Source organism: Stegostoma tigrinum, chromosome 8, assembly GCF_030684315.1.
Source record: "Stegostoma tigrinum isolate sSteTig4 chromosome 8, sSteTig4.hap1, whole genome shotgun sequence".
Lineage (NCBI taxonomy): Eukaryota > Metazoa > Chordata > Chondrichthyes > Orectolobiformes > Stegostomatidae > Stegostoma > Stegostoma tigrinum.
This window is the reverse complement of record NC_081361.1, coordinates 6,210,736-6,230,000: the sequence shown is the minus strand read 5'-3', so window position 1 is coordinate 6,230,000 and position 19,265 is coordinate 6,210,736. Positions and strand designations below refer to the sequence as shown.

The 19,265-nt window shown below is 42.5% G+C and overlaps 1 protein-coding gene and 1 pseudogene across 3 annotated transcripts in view; one reads left to right on the top strand and one right to left on the bottom strand.

The window, feature by feature from the left end:
- Positions 1-19,265, top strand: part of rabgap1l (RAB GTPase activating protein 1-like) — a 444,915-nt gene that overhangs the window by 116,177 nt on the left and 309,473 nt on the right. The window lies entirely within an intron of this gene.
- On the bottom strand, positions 1,990-18,537 carry LOC125456123 (small ribosomal subunit protein eS4, Y-like; annotated as a pseudogene).

Sequence of the window (19,265 nt, the reverse complement as noted above, 5' to 3'; positions counted from 1 at the left end):
CATGGACTCAGCATCCATTCCTTAGTACTCTGTGATTGCAGTATGTATTGGATACACTACAACACCTTCAAGGTTATTATGGCAACAATTCTCAGTCCTGCCATTGAATGACAGCTGCTTTAAGTTTCCCTTATCTGACATAACATATTAAGGTGGACAGAGATGCTTGCTGTTTGTTCTTGCTGAATTCCTCTCTCTTTCTCACTCCCTCTCTCGCACATATTCCCTTTGCCTTCTCTACTTCCAGCTTGCAAACCCTTTGGAATACCTGCATTTCTCTGGTTTTGGCCTCTGGAGTATCTCTGATTCTAATCTCTGCACCATTGATTGTCATACCTTCAGTTCCCTCTGCCCTAAGCTCGAGCGTTACCCCCGATACTTATCCGCCTCTTTTTCCTTTAAAATACCCCTGTAAAGTTTTCCTCTTTGACCAAGCTTTAAGGTAATCTGCCGAACCTTTTCTACATTTGGCTCAAGTCTTAAATTTTGAGACTGTTTACATTAATCGGTGTTATTAATATGAATGATTCTAAGTTCTGGTCTTATGGTATATTTACCCTTCGTTGGATGTTGACTATATTTTCCCAACTGGCATTGATGGTGTTTTGTGGTTTTCTGGCCGCAGTAAAAATGAAAATTGCCCTGCAGCAACAAAACCATTTTAGTTGGATGCGCTCTGTGTCTGAATTCTGATAATTCAACTGTGCTAAAGGCAGTGGCAGGCTGAGTGCTTTCATTTTCTAATGATTTTACTGCATAATGTATGAATTTATGATGAAATGTTGAAATTGCCAATCTTGAAAATTTAACTTATTATTTTTAGCACATTGCAGCTGAGTTTATTTTAATATGCTGTTTCTTCTTTCTAAATGTTGATTATAATTTATGTTCCTTCCTCAGTATAGAGCTGTTTCAGCAGTTATTATACTGCATAATCAGGCTGACAGTATAGTAAGCTTGCAAGACAGTGCTCAGTGCATTTACATTTCAAAGCTTTTCTTCCTTAGTTCACTCTCAATTTTAATTTGAATGAAAAACTGACTAAAGGTAGTTTGCTTCTTTTTTAGCTGATAATTTTGTGATTGTCACAACAATGAAGAATGAAACACTTGAGTGCCTAAAATGGTACTTTATCATGTCCTCATTAAACACACTTAGAAAGTACATTACCGGGTTAGGTGCAGATTAAAGCTCCCTCTGTATTCTCCCCATTTAACACTCCCAGGATAGGTACAGTATGTGTTTAAATACAGAGCAAAGCTCCTTTACACTGTCCATCATACACACCTAGGAATGGTACAGCATGGGGTCAGATATTGGGGAAAGCTCACTTTACATTGTCCCGATCAAATACGCCCAGGGCAGGCACTAGTTTGGGGATAAGTACAGTGTAAATCTTCCTCTGTATTGTCCCCATCAAACATTCCCAGGATTGGTACAGCATGGGGTGAGATACAGAGAAAAACTCTTTTATATTGTCCCTATCAATTACTCCCAGGTACACCATAGGGTAAGATACAGAGTAAAGCTCCCTAAATTTTGTCCTTATCAAATATTTTCATGACAGGAACAGCATAAGAGAAGATGCATACTTCATAATTTAGTACTTGGTAGTTTGGAAAAATTAGATGTTCTCCTTAAAGAAGGTTGAGAAGAGATTTGTTTAGAAGTTTCAAAATCACTAGGTGTGTGGACAGTTGAGGGGAGATATGTTCCCGTTGATGGTAGGATCTGGAACACAATGGTCACTGGCAGAAGAAGCCACAGCATCAGGATAAAAAGTGTTATTACTCTCCAAGTGGTTATGATCCAGTCACACACCAAGTGGTTAAGATCCAGAATGCAATGTCTAAGAGTTTCGTGGAAGCGGGTTCAATTGAGACCTGAAAAGGGGAATTAAATTGTTTGTTTTGATATAAAGAAAACATTTTGCTTATTGTTTGGCGGTGGTATAACCACTGTACAGTTCTCAGATGTTTAGTTGTTGCTCTATTTTGCAGCCTGTCTTTTGTCTCTCTCTTCAGCGATAGTAAAGTGGATACCCTTTCTGCAAGACAAGGAAACCTATGGCTTATTACCTTGTCCAATAACAAAAATGTTGGAAACCTTGGTAGTGAAACTATTGCCACTAAGCTCCTTTACAGGAACAGCATCAAAAAACAAAACAACTGTGGATTCTGTAAATCCACAAAGAGAAAATCAGAGTTCATGTTTCGGGTCCAGTGACCCTCCCTCTGAATTGAGGTGACCCTTATCTGATTTTCTGCTCACAGATGCTGCCAGACCTGCTGAGCTTTCCCAGCAACTTCTGTCTTTGATCAAAAGAACCAGGGTGCCTCTCATGATTAGCAGTAACTCCAATATGATCCATGTCAACACCACCACTACCCATACACAAGTTACTTGTGTCAGACTTGAAGTTTGTAATCTTGCTGTTATCTAGATTAATGTGCACAGTGTCATTGACCTTAATCAGAGGAATGCTTCATGTGTCATGTGTAACCGGGTAAAGGTTTCCCTTGGTGTCCACTCGAATCTCCCTTTTTCTACTCTGCTTATACATAGTCCCTTCAGCTATAATTCCATGCACAGCAAAATGACCTTTGGTGTCATGGATCATGGATATCTTCACTTGGCTTATCAATGCTGATCACGTCATGCGTCTCAGATGGAGGCGGGTCATTTCAGGATGGAATTTGGTATTAATTTTGATGAATCTCCGCATGCTGATATTTTTCACCTCATCACTAGTCAAAGCATACTTCATGTGATTTCTGAGGAAAATGATGAGAAGGAGACACTCCCAGACCTTTGGGGGCCAATAGATAGACAGGGAACTCCTATCCTTTATCCATCGTTCAGTGCTGTGTGCAACCAGGTGTTTCTTTTTTTGGACTCTGGATCATTTCTGTAGCTGCAGGAAAAGAATTGTCCACAAGGAAGAAAGAAAGCAGAGGAGTGTCTTGTGGATTACAGGCGAAGGTGAATTGAATCATTTTAAGTTCCTCCTTTTCGAAGGTAGTTTTTAATTTTTCTTTCATTTTCTGTTGAAAATGGCTAGTGATGGCGTTTCTCCAAACTCTGTGATGTCCAGTCCAAAGTGATCCACAGAAAATTCTGTAGCATTAAACAAAATAGAACAGTTCATAACATGCATTCACAAATTTGCATCCAATAAGGGAAAATAGAGGGTCACAAATTACTCATTGCTTAAAGGTATTGGCACTTGTTCAAGTGAATTAGGGTCCAGTGAGTAAATGTCCGTTTGCTTGGCCTTGTGTAGAAGTTCCTTTTGCAGGCATTCAGGTACAATTATGCAGCTGTTGTAAACTGGCAATTAGAGGAGAAATAGAGGATTCTTTCCAGAAATCAGATTTCTGAGAGGAATTGAAATTGTTGTCTGGCATTAGTCAAACCTGGCGTTGGTTGTGCTATACCTTATCCTGGTGTTATAAATAAACAAACTACAAATGCCAAAACTGTTCTATTCAAGCTATACAAAATCCGCAGACTTAAATTGTGTGATTGGGGTATTGGATTGAGTTTCCCATCTGAAGAGGTAGATTTGATGTGCCTGATCATGAACTGTTGTGTTTGTAGCAAATAACTGTACAGTTATTAGCAACTTCGTGGGAAGCTAAGGAAGCGATTGCTGAGCCCTTTGCTGAGATATTTGTATCATCGGTAGCCACAGGTGAGGTGCCAGAAGGTTGGCTGACATGGTACCACTATTTAGGAAAGGTGGAAAGGAAAAGCCAGGGAACTAGAGACCGGTGAGCCTGACATCAGTGGTGGACATATTGTTGGAGGGAAACTGAGGGACAGGATTTACATGTATTTGGAAAGGCAAGGACTGATTAGGGATAGTCAGCATGGTTTTGTATATCATGAAAATTGAAATCATGTCCCACTAACTTGATTGAGTTTTTTTTAAAATAAGTAATGAAGAGGATTGATGAAGGCAGAACAGTGGATGAGATCTGTATGGACTTCAGTGAGATGTTTGACAAGATTCCTCATGGTTGACTGATTAACAAGGTTAGATCACATGGAATATGAAGAGAACAAGCCATTTGGATACAGAACTGGCTGGAAGGTAGAAGACAGTGGCAGTGGCAGGTTGCTTTTCAGACTTGGAAGCCTGTGACCAGTGGTGTGCCACAAGGATCGGTGCTGGGTCCACAGCTTTTTGCCGTTTGTATAAATGATTTGGATGTGAACATTGGAGTTATGCTTAGTAAGTTTGCAGATGACACGATAATTGGCGTTGTAGTGGACAGCAAAGAAAGTTACCTTAGAGTACAATGGGATTTTGATTAGATGGGCTAGTGGGCTGAGAGTGGCAGATGGAGTTTTATTTAGATAACTGTGAGGTGCTGCATTTTGGAAAGACAAAAAAGTGCAGAACTCGTACACTTAGTGGTAAGGTCCTCAGGAGTTTTGCTGAACAAAGAGATCTTGGGGTGCAGGTTCATGGTTCCTTCAAAGTGGAGGTCGCAGGTAGATAGGATAGTGGTGAAGGCATTTGGTATGCTTGCCTTTATTGGTCAGTGCATTGAGTATAGGAATTGGGAGATAATGTTATGGCTATACAGAACAATGGTTAGGCCACTTTTGGAATAGTACATGCAATTCTGGCCTCCCTGCTACAGGAAGGATGTTGTGAAACATGAAAGGGTTCAGAAAAGATTTGCAAGGAAGTTGCCAAAGTTTGAGGTACAGGGAAAGGGTGAATAGGCTGGAGCTATTTTCCCTGGAGCGTTGGAGGGTGAAGGATGACCTTATAGAGGTTTCTAAAATCATGAGGGGCATGGTAAGGGGAAATAGACAGTCTTTTTCCTGGGGTGGAGAAGTCCAAACCTAGAGGGCATAGGTTTAAGGTGAGAGGAGAAAGATTTAAAAGGGACCTAAGGGGCAACTTGTTCGCACAGAGGGTCTGTGTATAGAATGAGCTGCCAGAGGAAGTGGTAGAGGCTGGTACAATTAGAAAATTCAGGAGGCCTGTGGATGGGTATATGAGTAGTAAGTGTTAAGAGGGATTTGGGCCAAATGGTGATAACTGAGTCTAGATTAATTTAGGATATCTGGTTGGCATGGACCCCTAAGGGCCTATTTTTTTGCTGTACAGCTCTATGACTCTCTGACTAAGTTAATCTTTCCAACTAAAACCAACTATGCAGATGCATTGTCCTTTATGTTAGCTTCGCTGCATTGTTCAAAAAAATGAGAGTTATGACAATCAGAGAAATGTTAAGCCTGCCAACTTGCCAGGTCTCTGTTCAATAGTAATCAATTAAAATACAGAAACTGTCCAATTTGAAAGAAAATCAGTGGCTAGCATTGCTGCCTCACAGTACCAGGGACCTGGATTCGATTCCAGCCTCGGGTGACTGTCTGTGGAGTTTGCACATTCTCCCTGTGTCTGCGTGGGTTTGCTCCGGGTCTGCCAGTTTCCTCCCACAGTCCAAAGATGTGCAGGCTAGGTGAATTGGTCATGCTAAATTACCTGTAATATTCAGGGACGCGTAGATTAGGTAGATTATAAAAGCAGCGTTGTGCTTCTGAGGCTTTATAAGGTTCTAGTTAGAACATAGAACATAGAACATTACAGCACAGTACAGGCCCTTTGGCCCTCGATGTTATGCCGAACTGTCATACCGATCTCAAGCCCATCTAACCTATACTATTCCATGTACGTCCATATGCTTGTCCAATGACGACTTAAATGTACCTAAAGTTGGCGAATCTACTACTGTTGCAGGCAAAGCGTTTCATTCCCTTACTACTCTCTGAGTAAAGAAACTACCTCTGACATCTGTCCTATATCTTTCACCCTTCAATTTAAAGCTATGCCCCCCCTTGTGCTCGCCGTCACCATCCTAGGAAAACGGCTCTCCCTATCCACCCTATCTAACCCTCTGATTATTTTATATGTTTCAATTAAGTCACCTCTCAACCTTCTTCTCTCCAATGAAAACAGCCTCAAGTCCCTCAACCTTTCCTCATAAGACCTTCCCTCCATACCAGGCAACATCCTAGTAAATCTCCTCTGCACCCTTTCGAAAACTTCCACATCCTTCTTATAATACAGTGACCAGAACTGTGCATGATACTCCAAGTGCGGCCGCACCAGAGTTTTGTACAGCTGCAGCATAACCTCTTGGTTCCGGAACTCGATCCCTCTATTAATAAAAGCTAAAACACTGTATGCCTTCTTAACAGCGCTGTCAACCTGGGTGGCAACTTTCAAGGATCTGTGTACATGGACACCGAGATCTCTCTGCTCATCTACACTGCTAAGAATCTTACCATTAGCCCTGTACTTTGCCTTCTGGTTACTCCTACCAAAGTGCATCACCTCACACTTGTATGAGGATTAGACAAAAGGGAGCTTGGAGATTGATTTGCAAGGACACAGGGATAAAGGAATATTGTTTTGAAGAGGGTGGGGGTGGTGATGACAGATTGAAAGGAGAAAGGGACAACATCTGAAGAGAGGGAATGGTTTTCAATCGCAGTGACCATGGGGAACAGGAGGGGAAAGTGGGAATGGGATCATGGGAACAGGAGGGGGCTCTCTTGGACAAGGTGAACTTTGAGAGGGCATGAGGAGAGAAACTGGAGAAAGCCGTGAATTCAGGGCTTGGGCAGGGAGGAGCATTAAAGGAGATCTGTTCAGGCGGCCTAGTGGAATGGAGGCACATGGCTGAGGCAGCTGATCGGATCATCTCCATTTTAGGGACAGAGAAGCTCTATGATTTTCTTGCACTTGTTTTTGGAGGTGAGCATGCAGGGGATGGAAGGAAGCTTTAAGAAAATGGGGATTTCTTTTACATTGCATGATGATCCTGGAATAGTTGTCAGCTTTAACAGCTGGGAGGAGGGTCGGGAAAGGTTTCAGTGACCCAGCTAGATCTGGCAGTGGATGAGATACCAGTTACTCACCAGATCTTTTCACATTTATGTCCCTTTGATGACATGAATGGAGATGAGAGTTGTAGCAAGGGGAATGGTCAGAGTGAGAGGGAGGAATGGCTTTATTGGGACTAGGACACCAAAAGAGGAGCTGAGGCTGTGGTTGTGTAAACCGGTTGCTGCCAAAATGTGGCGAACAGAGGATCTGAGGATTGGGATTTGGGATTGAGAGTTTGGACTTGAAAAGTGTAGTTGTTAGTAAATTGGAGGCTAGGCTTGTCGAGGGACAGATACAGAAGGAGCTTGATTAGGGATGTGGATGATGGGTGTGTGGGAGGTTGGGGGATGATACATGGAAGAGTTGAGAGATGGTCTTCTCTGAGATTGGAATAATGGGATGAATGAGACCATGCGACAACAGATGTTGTGCAGTGACTTAAGAAGGATAAGACAGCAGTGATACTTTTGAAAGAGGTGAGAGATTGGAACAAAGTGAAATGCTCAAAGAAGGGGAAAGTGACAGCAGAGTTGATGTCCCTGTGAAGATAATGAAAAATGTCAAGCTGTCGTCATCATGTTGCCAGGTGGGAAAGACAGCATTAGAGGAAAGGTGTCATTACACTGTGTCTCCATTTCCATTAGGTCATTTTGTGGTTCCAATCATCTATAGCACAAATTTCTCAAGTCCTTATAACAAGAGTTAACCATTACACTGTTTTTTGACACCACCAATTATGTACCATGATATCACTGCCTCTTTTATTCTGTGGAGTTGAGAAGCCTGCTGTGCGATACTTCATCATACACTTTTTGGAATTTTTAAAATAGCACTGTACAGATACTGGGAAATCTTAATCAGCACTATGTAATCATTAGCATAACATGCTGTAATCCACGCTGTACTGTCACTGAAATATCTCACTATAATTCACACTGTACTGTCACTGCAGTACCTGAGTGTGATCCACACTCTGCTGTCAATGGAATACCTCGCTGTTGTCCATGCTGTACAGTCACTGGAATATCTCATTGTTCTGTGTGCTCTCTGGGCTAGGTTTCATTATATTTCCCTTGATAGGGCTGAAGAGTAGTATGTTACCTGTCTAATTGAACATTTTTGCATGCTTGATCTAAAAAAAAACTCCGCTCTAAATGAAGTGTGGCCATTCAAACTGCAAATTACTGAGCAATTGAGTTACAGTGGCTCCCGGTTTCCCCAGATCATCAATTTTAAAAATGAATCATCTGCACACTTAAACATTTGCATGGCTTTAACGTTGCCTATATCTGCTCCTATCCTGTTGCTTATCTTCAACCCACAGGTTTCCCTTTACCCCAACATCAGTGGCTTTGCCTTTGGGTTCTGGGGTCTTGCATATCTTTACATTCTTTCTCAAATATTCTCTGAGTATTTGTGCTCGATTTCCATCCTTTAGGACCATCTGTAAAACCCATTGCTTTGACAAAGCTTTTGTCACTCTGCACATATGACCTCTTTTGAATTTGTATCTATTTTGGTTCGGATGCAAATCTGTGAAGCGAGTTTGGATGCACTTCCATATGAAGAGGCTATACCAGTGCAAGGCCTGGCTGTTGTGAGTAAATCACATCAGAAGATTTTAAGTAGTATGTGGATTTGAAGACATTTTGAGGTAGAATTACCACACCAATGTGTTTCTGGCAATCGGCTAAAATGGTAAGGCAATTGTGTCATGACCTCTGGAGGTTGAGAAACAGCCTGAAAGGAATTGAGGACCTGTGCCATGTATGCACTGTGGCAAGGCAAAGAACACCACAGTAGACTTGGTGCAGCACTTCCAGTTCTCCACCTGTTGAGGAGAATTTGCTGGGTCCAGTGGGTAATGTGCACCTTCATTGTTTCCTTTGCCTGGTTTGAAGTTACTTGGTTGAGGTGGTTTACTGGGCCTTGTCAGAGGACAGCTAAGAGTTAACCAAATTTCTGCGGATTTGCAGTCACTTACAAGCCAGACCAGATAAGAATACCAGATTTCTTTACCTGAAGGTTTTTAGACCATAAGACCATAAGCCATAGAAGTGGAAGTAAGGCCATTCGGTCCATCGAGTCCACTCCGCCATTTAATCATGGCTGATGGGTCTTTCAAATCCACTTATTCGTACTTACCCTGTAGCCCTTAATTCCTTGCGAGATCAAGAAATTATCAATCTCTGCCTTGAAGGCATTTAACGTCCTGGCCCCCACTGTGCTCTGTGGCAATGAATTCCGCAGGCCCACCACTTTCTGGCTGAAGAAATGTCTCCTCATTTCCGTTCTGAATTTATCCCGTGTAATTCTAAGGTTGTGCCCACAGGTCCTAGTCTCCCCACCTAACGGAAACAACCTCCCAGCATCTACCCTTTCTAAGCCATACATTATCTTGAATATTTCTGTTAGGTCTCCCCTCAACCTTCTGAACTCTAATGAATACAGTCCCAGGATCCTCAACCGTTTATCACATGTTAGGCCTACCATTTCAGGCATCATCTGTGTGAATCTCTGCTGGACATGCTCCAGTGCCAGTATGTCCTTCCTGAGGTGTGGAGCCCAAAATTAGACACAGTATTCTAAATGGGGCCTAACTAGTGCTTTATAAAGTCTCAAAAGCACATTGCTGCTTTTATATTCCAACCCTCTTGAGATAAGTGACAATGTTACATTTGCTTTCTTAAACACGGACTCAACCTGCAAGTTAACCTTTAGAGAATCCTGGACTAGCACTCCCAGATCCCTTTGTACTTCGGCTTTATGAATTTTCTCATCGTTTAGAAAATAGCCCATGCCTGTATTCTTTTTTCCAAAGTGCAAGAGAAGAATACAGGCATGGACTATTTTCTAAACGGTGAGAAAATTTTAATTATAGAATTGCCATTTCATGATGACTGTGACTGCAGCTAGTCTTTTTATTCCAGATTTAATAGCTAATTGAATTTAAATTTGACTCTGGAACATTTGGGTCTGAGCCTCTGGATTGCTGGACTGGAGACATTACCATTACACCACTGGCTATCCTTGTGGCATCAGCAAATTTGGATCCATGTCTTTGTATCTCAGCATCGAAGTCTTTGATAACTATGGTGAATTGGTAAACTTCCAACACATTCTTTCTGGATACCCCTGCACCAGACTCTGTCAATGGAAGTACCTGCCCATTATTCCCCACTCTCCTCGATTGGTTGCTCAGCATGTTTCTTAAATAAGTCAATAATCCTATTTATTAAAATTTAGCTAAATTCTTCTAAGAAGAGTATTATCACACTCCCTCTGTAAATCCATACAAATCATACGTACGGCTGTTTCACTATATGTTTGGGTCTGGAACGCACTGCCGCAAGTCTAATAGAACAGAGTCAAATGAGGTATTTGAAAGGGCATTGGATTATTGTTCTTATTTAAATGATGATCTAATTTGTAAGACTTCAGGGAAAGGTAGGATAATGGCGCTAAGGCATAATGCTTGTTTGGAGAACAATTGTGGACACAGTGGGCTGAATGACCTCCTTCTGCATCCTAACACCGTCATTTATTTCAGTCAGCTGTTTAAAATATTCATTTGGATTTGTCAGGCCTGACCTACTCTTTACAAATCCATGCCGCCTCTCTCCGGTTCACTAAAAATTTTCAATGTGTTCACTTATCCTCTCCTTGATTACAGACTCTAGAAATTTCCTGACAGCAGTTGTTAAGTAAACTTCTTTGATAGCCTGGCTTCTCCCTCTCGCCTTTCTTCAATAACAATTGGATTTTATTATAGAAAGCCGTACTGCACAAAATCAGATCCTTCAATCCAACTTGTTCATGCAGACCACGTTTTCTAACCTAAACTAGTCCCATTTGCCTGCATTTGGCCCATATTCCCCTAAACCTTTATTGTTCGTGTACCTATCTAAATGTCTTTTAAATTTTATAACTGTATAAGTATTTACCACTTCCTCTGGCAGCTCATTCCAGACACAAGCCACCCTCTGTGTGGAAAAAGTTACCCCTCAAGTCCCTTTTAAATCTTTCTCCTCTCGCCTTAACAATAGGCCTTTCATGATTTTATAAACCTCTAAGGTCAGCCCTCAGGCTCTACTGTCCAGTGAAAGAAGTCGGTTCTCAACAGCAGTAAACCCTTCCTGAGCCCTCTCCAATTTAACAATATCCTTCCTAAAGCAGGGTGACTGGAACTGTACACGCTAGCCCAAACGTGGTGTCACTAGCGTCCTGTACAACTAGAGCGTGACATCCCAACCAGATGAGAACCAGGACAGCAGGATGAACTCCCCTGCCCTCCTTTGAAAAGTATAATGGAATATTTTACTCTGCCCAGATTTCCCTTTAATGTTATCTGAAAGACAGCAGCTCTGAAAGCACAATTCCCTCAGCATTGAACTGCAGTGTCCGTCTTGGGTATGTACTTATGTTTCTAGAGTTTTGAGAAGATTTGTAGCTCAGGTTGAGGTTCTGGATGTGAGTTTGCTCGCTGAGCTGGAAGGTTCGTTTTCTGACGTTTCGTCACCATTCTAGGTAACATCATCAGTGAGCCTCCGACGAAGCGCTGGTGTTATGTCCCGCTTTCTATTTATCTGGTTAGGTTTCCTTGCGTTGGTGATGTCATTTCCTGTTCTTTTTCTCAGGGGATGGTAGATTGGCTCCAAATCAATGTGTTTGATGGAGTTCCAGTTAGAATGCCATGCTTCTAGGAATTCTCGTGCATGTCTCTGTTTGGCTTGTCCTAGGATGGATGTGTTGTCCCAATCAAAGTGGTGTCCTTCCTTATCTGTATGTAAGGATACGAGCGATAGTGGGTCATGTCGTTTTGTGGCTAGTTGATGTTCATGTATCCTGGTGGCCAGCTTTCTGCCAGTTTGTCCAATGTAGTGTTTGTCACAGTTCTTGCAAGGTATTTTGTAGATGACGTTCATTTTATTTGTCGCCAATTCCTCAGCAATAAACCCAAACAAACAGACAAAACGGGCTCAGAAACCATAACCACTCTCCCCTACATCAAAGACATTTCTGAAATGACTGCCAGACTACTCGGACCTCTTGGCATCAGGGTAGCCCACAAACCCACCAACACACTAAAACAGTAGCTAATGAACTTAAAAGACCCTATACAGACAACAAATAAAACGAACGTCATCTACAAAATACCTTGCAAGAACTGTGACAAACACTACATTGGACAAACTGGCAGAAAGCTAGCCACCAGGATACATGAACATCAACTAGCCACAAAACGACATGACCCACTATCACTAGTATCCTTGCGTACAGATAAGGAAGGACACCACTTTGATTGGGACAACACATCCATCCTAGGACAAGCCAAACAGAGACATGCACGAGAATTCCTAGAAGCATGGCATTCCAACCGGAACCCCATCAACAAACACATTGATTTGGAGCCAATCTACCATCCCCTGAGAAAAAGAACAGGAAATGACATCACCAACACAGGGAATGACATCACCAACCCAAGGAAACCTAACCAGATAAATAGAAAGCGGGACATAACACCAGCGCTTCGTCGGAGGCTCACTGATGATGTTACCTAGAGTGGTGACGAAACGTCTGAAAACGAACCTTGGAGCTCCGCAAGCAAACTCACATCCAGTTTCTAGAGTGTTAGAACCCAAAACGTTTGGACATGGGAGTGATAAAAACAAAACAAAGCACAAAGAAAATTACTGCACAGGAACAGGCCCTTCGGCCCTCCAAGTCTACACTGATCGAGATCCTCTGTCCAACCTGTCATCTGTTTTCCAACGGTCTGTGTCCATTTGCTCCCCGTCCATCCATGTACCTGTCCAGATATATCTTAAAAAATGCTAACGTGCCTGCGTCTACCACCTCCGCTGGCAACGCGTTCCAGGCACCCACCACCCTCTGCATAAAGAACTTTCCACGCGTATCTTCCTTAAACTTTCCTCCTCTCACTTTGAACTCATGACCCCTAGTAATTGAGTCCCCCACTCTGGGGAAAAAGCTTCTTGCTATCCACCCTGTCTATACCCTCATGATTTTGTAGACCTCAATCAGGTCCCCCCCTCAATCTCCGTCTTTCTAATGAAAATAATCCTAATGTACTCAACCTCTCTTCATAGCTAGCACCCTCCATACCAGGCAACATCCTGCTGAACCTCCTCTGCACCCTCTCCAAAGCATCCACATCCTTTTGGTAATGTGGTGACTAGAACGGCACACAGTTCTCTAAACGTGGCCAAACCAAAGTCTTGTACAACTAACATGACCTGCCAACTCTTGTACTCAATACCCCGTCCGATGAAGGAAAACATGCCGTATGCCACCTTGACCACCCTATTGACCTGCGTTGCCACCTTCAGGGAACAATGGACCTGAACGCTCAGATCTCTCTGTTCATCAATTTTCCCTAGGACTTTTCCATTTACTATATAGTTCGCTCTTGAATTAGATCTTCTAAAATGCATCACCTCGCATTTGCCTGGACTGAACTCCATCTGCCATTTATCTGCCCAACTCCCCAGTCTATCTATATTCTGCTGTAATCTCTGACAGTCTCCTTCACTATCTGCTACTCCACCAATCTTAGTGTCATCTGCAAACTTGCTGATCAGACCACCTACACCTTCCTCCAAATCATTTACGTATATCACAAACAACGTGGTCCCAGCACAGATCCTTGTGGAACACCACTAGTCACAGGTCTCCAATTTTAGAAACGCCCTTCTACTACTACTCTGTCCCCTGTTGCCTAGCCAGTTTTTTTATCCATCTAGCTAGCACACACCTTGGACCCCATGTGACTTCACTTTCTCCATCAGCCTGCCATGGGGAACCTTGTATATGGACTTCAGTAAGGCGTTTGTTATGACATCTACAGCTTTTCCCTCATCAATCAACTTTGTCACGTCCTCAAAGAATTCTATTAAGTTGTTAAGACATGACTTTCCCTGCACAAAACCATGTTGCCTATCACTGATAAGCCCATTTTCTTCCAAATGGGAATAGATCCTATCCCTCAGTATCTTCTTCAGTAGCTTCCCAACCACTGACGTCAGGCTCACCGGTCGATAATTACCTGGATTATCCTTGCTACCCTTCTTAAACAAGGGAACAACATTAGCAAGTCTCCAGTCCTCCGGAACCTCACCCGTGTCTAAGGATGCTGCAAAGATATCTGTTAAGGCTCCGGCTATTTCCTTTCTCGCTTTCCTCAATAACCTGGGATAGATCCCATCCGGACCAGGGAACTTGTCCACCTTAATGTCTTTTAGGATACCCAACACTTCCTCCTTCCTTATGTCAACTTGACCTAGAGTAAGCAAACATCTATCCTTAACCTTGATGTCTGTCATGTCCCCCTCCTTGGTGAATACCAATACAAAGTACTTGTTAAGAATATCACCCATTTTCTCTGACTCAGCGCATAACTTTCCTTCTTTGTCCTTAAGTGGGCCAATCCTTTCTCTAGTTACCCTCTTGCTCTTTATATATGAATAAAAGGCTTTGGGATTTTCCTTAAACCATGTTTACCAGCAATATCTCATGTCCTCTCTGAACCCTCTTAATCCCTCATTTCAGATTCGCTCTACATTCCCCATATTCTTTCAAAGCTTCATCTGTCTTCAGTTGCCTAGACCTCCTGTATGCTTCCTTTTTCCTCTTGATTAGTCTCACAATTTCACCTGTCATCCATGGTTCCCTAATCTTGCTTTTTCTATTCCTCATTTTCACAGGAACATATCTCTCCTGCACGCTAATCAACCTCTCTTTAAAAGCCTCCCACATATCAAATGTGGATTTACCTTCAAACAGTTTCTCCCAATCTGCGTTCCGCAGATCCTGCCGAACCTTGGTATAGTTGGCCTTCCCCGGTTTAGAACTCTTCCTTTAAGACCACTCCCATCCTTGTCCATGAGTATTGCAAAACTTGTGGAATTGTGGTCGCTATTTCCAAAGTAGTCCCCTACTGTAATTTCAATCACCTGACCGGGTTCATTCCCCAACACCAGGTCCAGTATGGCCCCTTCCTGAGTTGGACTACATACATACTGCTCCAGAAAACCCTCTTGGACACACCTTACGAATTCTGCTCCATCTTGACCCCTAACACTGAGTGAATCCCAGTCAATGTTGGGAAAATTAAAATCTCCCTTCACCACCACCCTGTTTTTCCTACACCTTTCCATTATCTGTTTACATATTTGTACCTCTATCTCACGCTCACTGTTGGAGGCCTGTAGTACAGCCTCAACATTGTTACTGTATCCTTCCTATTTCTGAGTTCTACCCATATTGCCTCACTGCTTGAGTCCTCCATGGGGTCCTTCTTTAGTACAGCTGTGATATTGTCTTTGACCAGTAATGCAACTCCTTTACCTCCCTCTCTATCCCGCCTGAAGCAGCGATATCCTGGGACAACTAGTTGCCAATCATGCTCTTCCCTCAACCAAGTCTTAGTAATAGCAATAACATCATACTCCCAGGTACCGATCCAAGCCCTAAGCTCATCTGCCTTATCTACTACACTTCTCGCATTAAAACAAATGCACCTCAGACCACCTGTCCCTTTGTGTTCATCATCTGGTCCCCGACTACTATTCCCTTTAGTCACACTGACTCCATTATCTAGTTCCCTACAAGCTTTCATTACTACCTCTTTTCTGTCCAATAGTTGGTGATTAAGCGATTAGGTGTGCCAAACTGGGAAAAAAGACAGAAGTTGCTGGAAAAGCTCAGCAGGTCTGACAGCATCTGAGAAGGGAAGTCAGTTAACGTTTCAGACCCGAAACGCTAACTCTGATTTCTCTTCACAGATGCTGCCAGACCTGCTGACCTTTTCCAGCAACTTCTGTTTTTGTTTCTGATTTACAGCATCTGTAGTTCTTTTGGTTTTTATGTAGTGCCAAACTGAAATCTTGTTTTTTATTTTATTCAAACAGTGAATGTGGGTGTCCCTAGTTAGGCCAGAATTTATTGCCCATCCCCAATTGCTCAGAAGCAGTTAAGCGTCAACCACATTGCTGTGGTTTTGGAGTCACATGTAGGTCAGACCAGGTAAGGATGACAAGATTTCCTTCTGTAAAAGACATTAGTGAGCCAAATGGGTTTTTCCAATGATCAACAATGGGTTCATGGTCGTCATTAGACTATCAACTCCAAATTCTTTTTTGAATTCAAATTCCAGCTCTTGACCTGGTGGGATTTGAATCCAGGTCCCCAGAACATTAGATGAGTTTCTGGATTAATAGTCTAGCAATAATACCTCAAGGCCATTGCCTCCCCCATGTTCTGTGCCTGTTCTTTGCATCTTTATGGTGTTTGCACAAAGGTGGATTCTCAGCAAATATGTGAGATTACATTACTCCTTTTTCAGGGAATCTAGGTTTCATCCTTTAAATTGTGGTGCCATCAGAGGAGCAAACAGGCATAGATTATATATTGCAATGCAAACTTATTTTTAACATTTAGTAAGAAAGTAAACCCAATAAAGCAGCAGAATTAGAATGGTAATCCAGAGTTTTTGATTTCAGAGTCACTAACTTAATCCTAACTGTCTGTGTGTATGCAATGATTTGTTTTTTCAATGACTGAATCTGAAGGGTTGCATTTAAGTATCGCTGCTGTGTGACCTGGATTACCCTTGCACGCGAGCTGTCAAAATTTAATCTATTTACTCTGGCCACTTAAAAAGGAATTTACCAAACTGAGTGTAAAATAATCCACCTCAGGAGGGCAGTGCTGCCCAAATTTAATGGGATTTACTGACGATTTCCAACTCGGTTGGAGATTCCTGAATATACTTACCTTTTGAAGGGTAACCCTTCCTCATATTCCACCAAAGATTTGGAGAGATCCCAAGAAATAAAAGCTACTTATGGTTTTCAGTGGCTACTCAAATATTTGTGGTATTGTTCAGTAAAATGTAAGTTTTGTCTCTCTTCCTGAGGCGCTGTCTGTTTTGTTATAGCACTGTTTCAATGCTGTCGCTAGCTGACCTGTTTGTGTCTGTTTCTCTTTTTCATTCTTTTTCTAGTTTTCTGCAAGTATATGCTCCATATAGGCCTGATTATTCCTTTCTCCCTGTTGGTGTGTACACTTTGCCTGAGTCTTAAGTTTCTGTTATACTGTGTCCTGTTTTGCATAAATCTGTATGATTTTAGTTGAGTGCTCAAGTATCTGTACATTTTGCACTGTTTATGCCTTTCATACTGGCTTATTGTGTATTTTGTGTTGTGCATGTATTAATGAACATTTTGCACCTTTGTTTGCTAATTATGCTTTGGACTGCATATATTGGCTGTATACTTTGCACTGTAGCCTACGTTGCAGTATGTTTCACACTGCAGGGGTATGCATTGTATCTTTTGCACTAGTATGAGTGACTTTCATACTGCATGCATTACTGTGCAGATGAGTCATGAGGGAGAAACTCAGTATTCAATTCCAGTGTCAAGGAGTATGTGCGTATAGATGTTGGATAGAAAAATTGAACTTTGGTGCAGAAGAAAGCTTTTGTTCATGTGTCTGGACATCACAGACAAGGCTAGCATTTATTGCCCATCTTTAATTGACCTCGAAGTCACTGATTTAAGGCCTTCTGCATTTGGACATGATGTGCTTCAGTATTTGAGATGTTGAAAATGGTGCTGAACATTGTGCAGTCATCAGCGAAAAGTTCCATTTCTGATCTTCTGATAGAAGAAATGAATGAAGCATACAAAAATATTTGGACTGAGGATAGGTTGTTAGGAACTTCTTAAGGTGTGTCCTACAGCTAAGGTGGTAACTTTAAACAAACTACCATCTCCCTTTGTGCAGGAGTGACTCTGACCAGCTGAAAGTTTTCCCCCGATACCCATTGTCTTAGATTTTGCTAGGGCTCCTTGATGCCCACTTGGTTAAATGTAGACTTGATGTCAAGGGCTGTCATCCTCACCTCATCTCTAGAATTCAGCTCTTTTGTCCATGTTTGAACCAAGGCTGTTATGAGGTCGGGAATTGAGTGGCCCTGGCAGAACCAAAACTGGGCTTCACTGAGCAGGTGCAGCTTGAAAGCTCTGTTACTGACACCTTCCAACACTTGACTGATGATCGAGAGGAGACTGATGGGGTGGTAATTGGCCGGGTTGGATTTGTCCTTTTTTCTACAGAACGTATCTGGATAATTTTCCACATTGTCAGGTAGATGCTAGTGCTGCTGCTGTACTGGAACAGCTTAGATAGGGGGAGCGGCAAGTTCTGGAGCACAAGCCTCCAGTACTATTTGCCGGAATATTGTCTGGGCCCAAAGCCTTTGTAGTATCCAGTGCTTTCAACCTTTTCTTGACATCAGTTGGGGTGAATTGAATTTGTTGGAGACTGGCATCTGTGATGCTTGAACTATTGGCAGAGTCTGAGATGGAAAACTTGGCACTCCTGGGTGTAGATTGTTGCAGTCTTACCTGTTGCACCGGTGTGCTGGGCTCTTTCATCTTTGAAGATGGGAATACTTGTGGACCCTTCTCCAGCGAATTGTTTAAATGGCCATCATTCTTGACAGTTGACTGTGGCTGAATTGCAGAGGTTATCTTTGATCTGTCACTTATAGAATTGCTTGACTTCCCACTTAGCACAGTGATAGTTCCACAAAACATGATGGAAGGTGTTCTCAACAAGAAGATGGGTCTTCCCCGCAAGGTTCCTGGTCATTCCTAATGATAGTGCCATACACTGTGACAAGTAGTTTGGTGAGGACGACAACAGAGATTTTTCTGTCCCATTGGTTCTGTCACCACCTGTCAAAGACCCAGTCAAGCAGTTACGTTCTTCACAACTCGACCAGCTCACTCACTTAGTGCTGCTAACCACTCCTGTTGATGGATGTTTGAAGTTCCCCACCCAGAGTACATTGTATGCTGTCATCATTCCCAGTGCTTCCTCCAAGTCTTGCTCAATGTAGAGGTGAAGTTGATTCCTCAGCCCTTGGAGGACTGTATGTGCTAATCAGCAGGAGGTTTCATTTCCCTGATGCCATGAGACTTCATAGGGTGTGGAATCAATGTTGATGATTCCCAGGTCAACTCCCTCCTGACAATATACCACTGCGTCACCGCCCCTGCTGGGTCTGTCCTGCAATGGGACAGATCATATCCAGGAACAGTGACTGTATGATTCTGACAGTAAGACCATGTTTAGCTATTGCTCCCAGATTTCAATGAGGAGGACTTTGCAGAGTGAACATTGTTGTTTCTGGTGCTGAGGTTGATGCCAGGCAGTCTGTTTTGTTTTCTTTCCTTGTTTTCAGACTTTGTAGCAGTTGGGCACAATTGACGAGCTTCTTAAGCCATTTCAGAGTCAGTCACATTGTTGTGAACTACATATA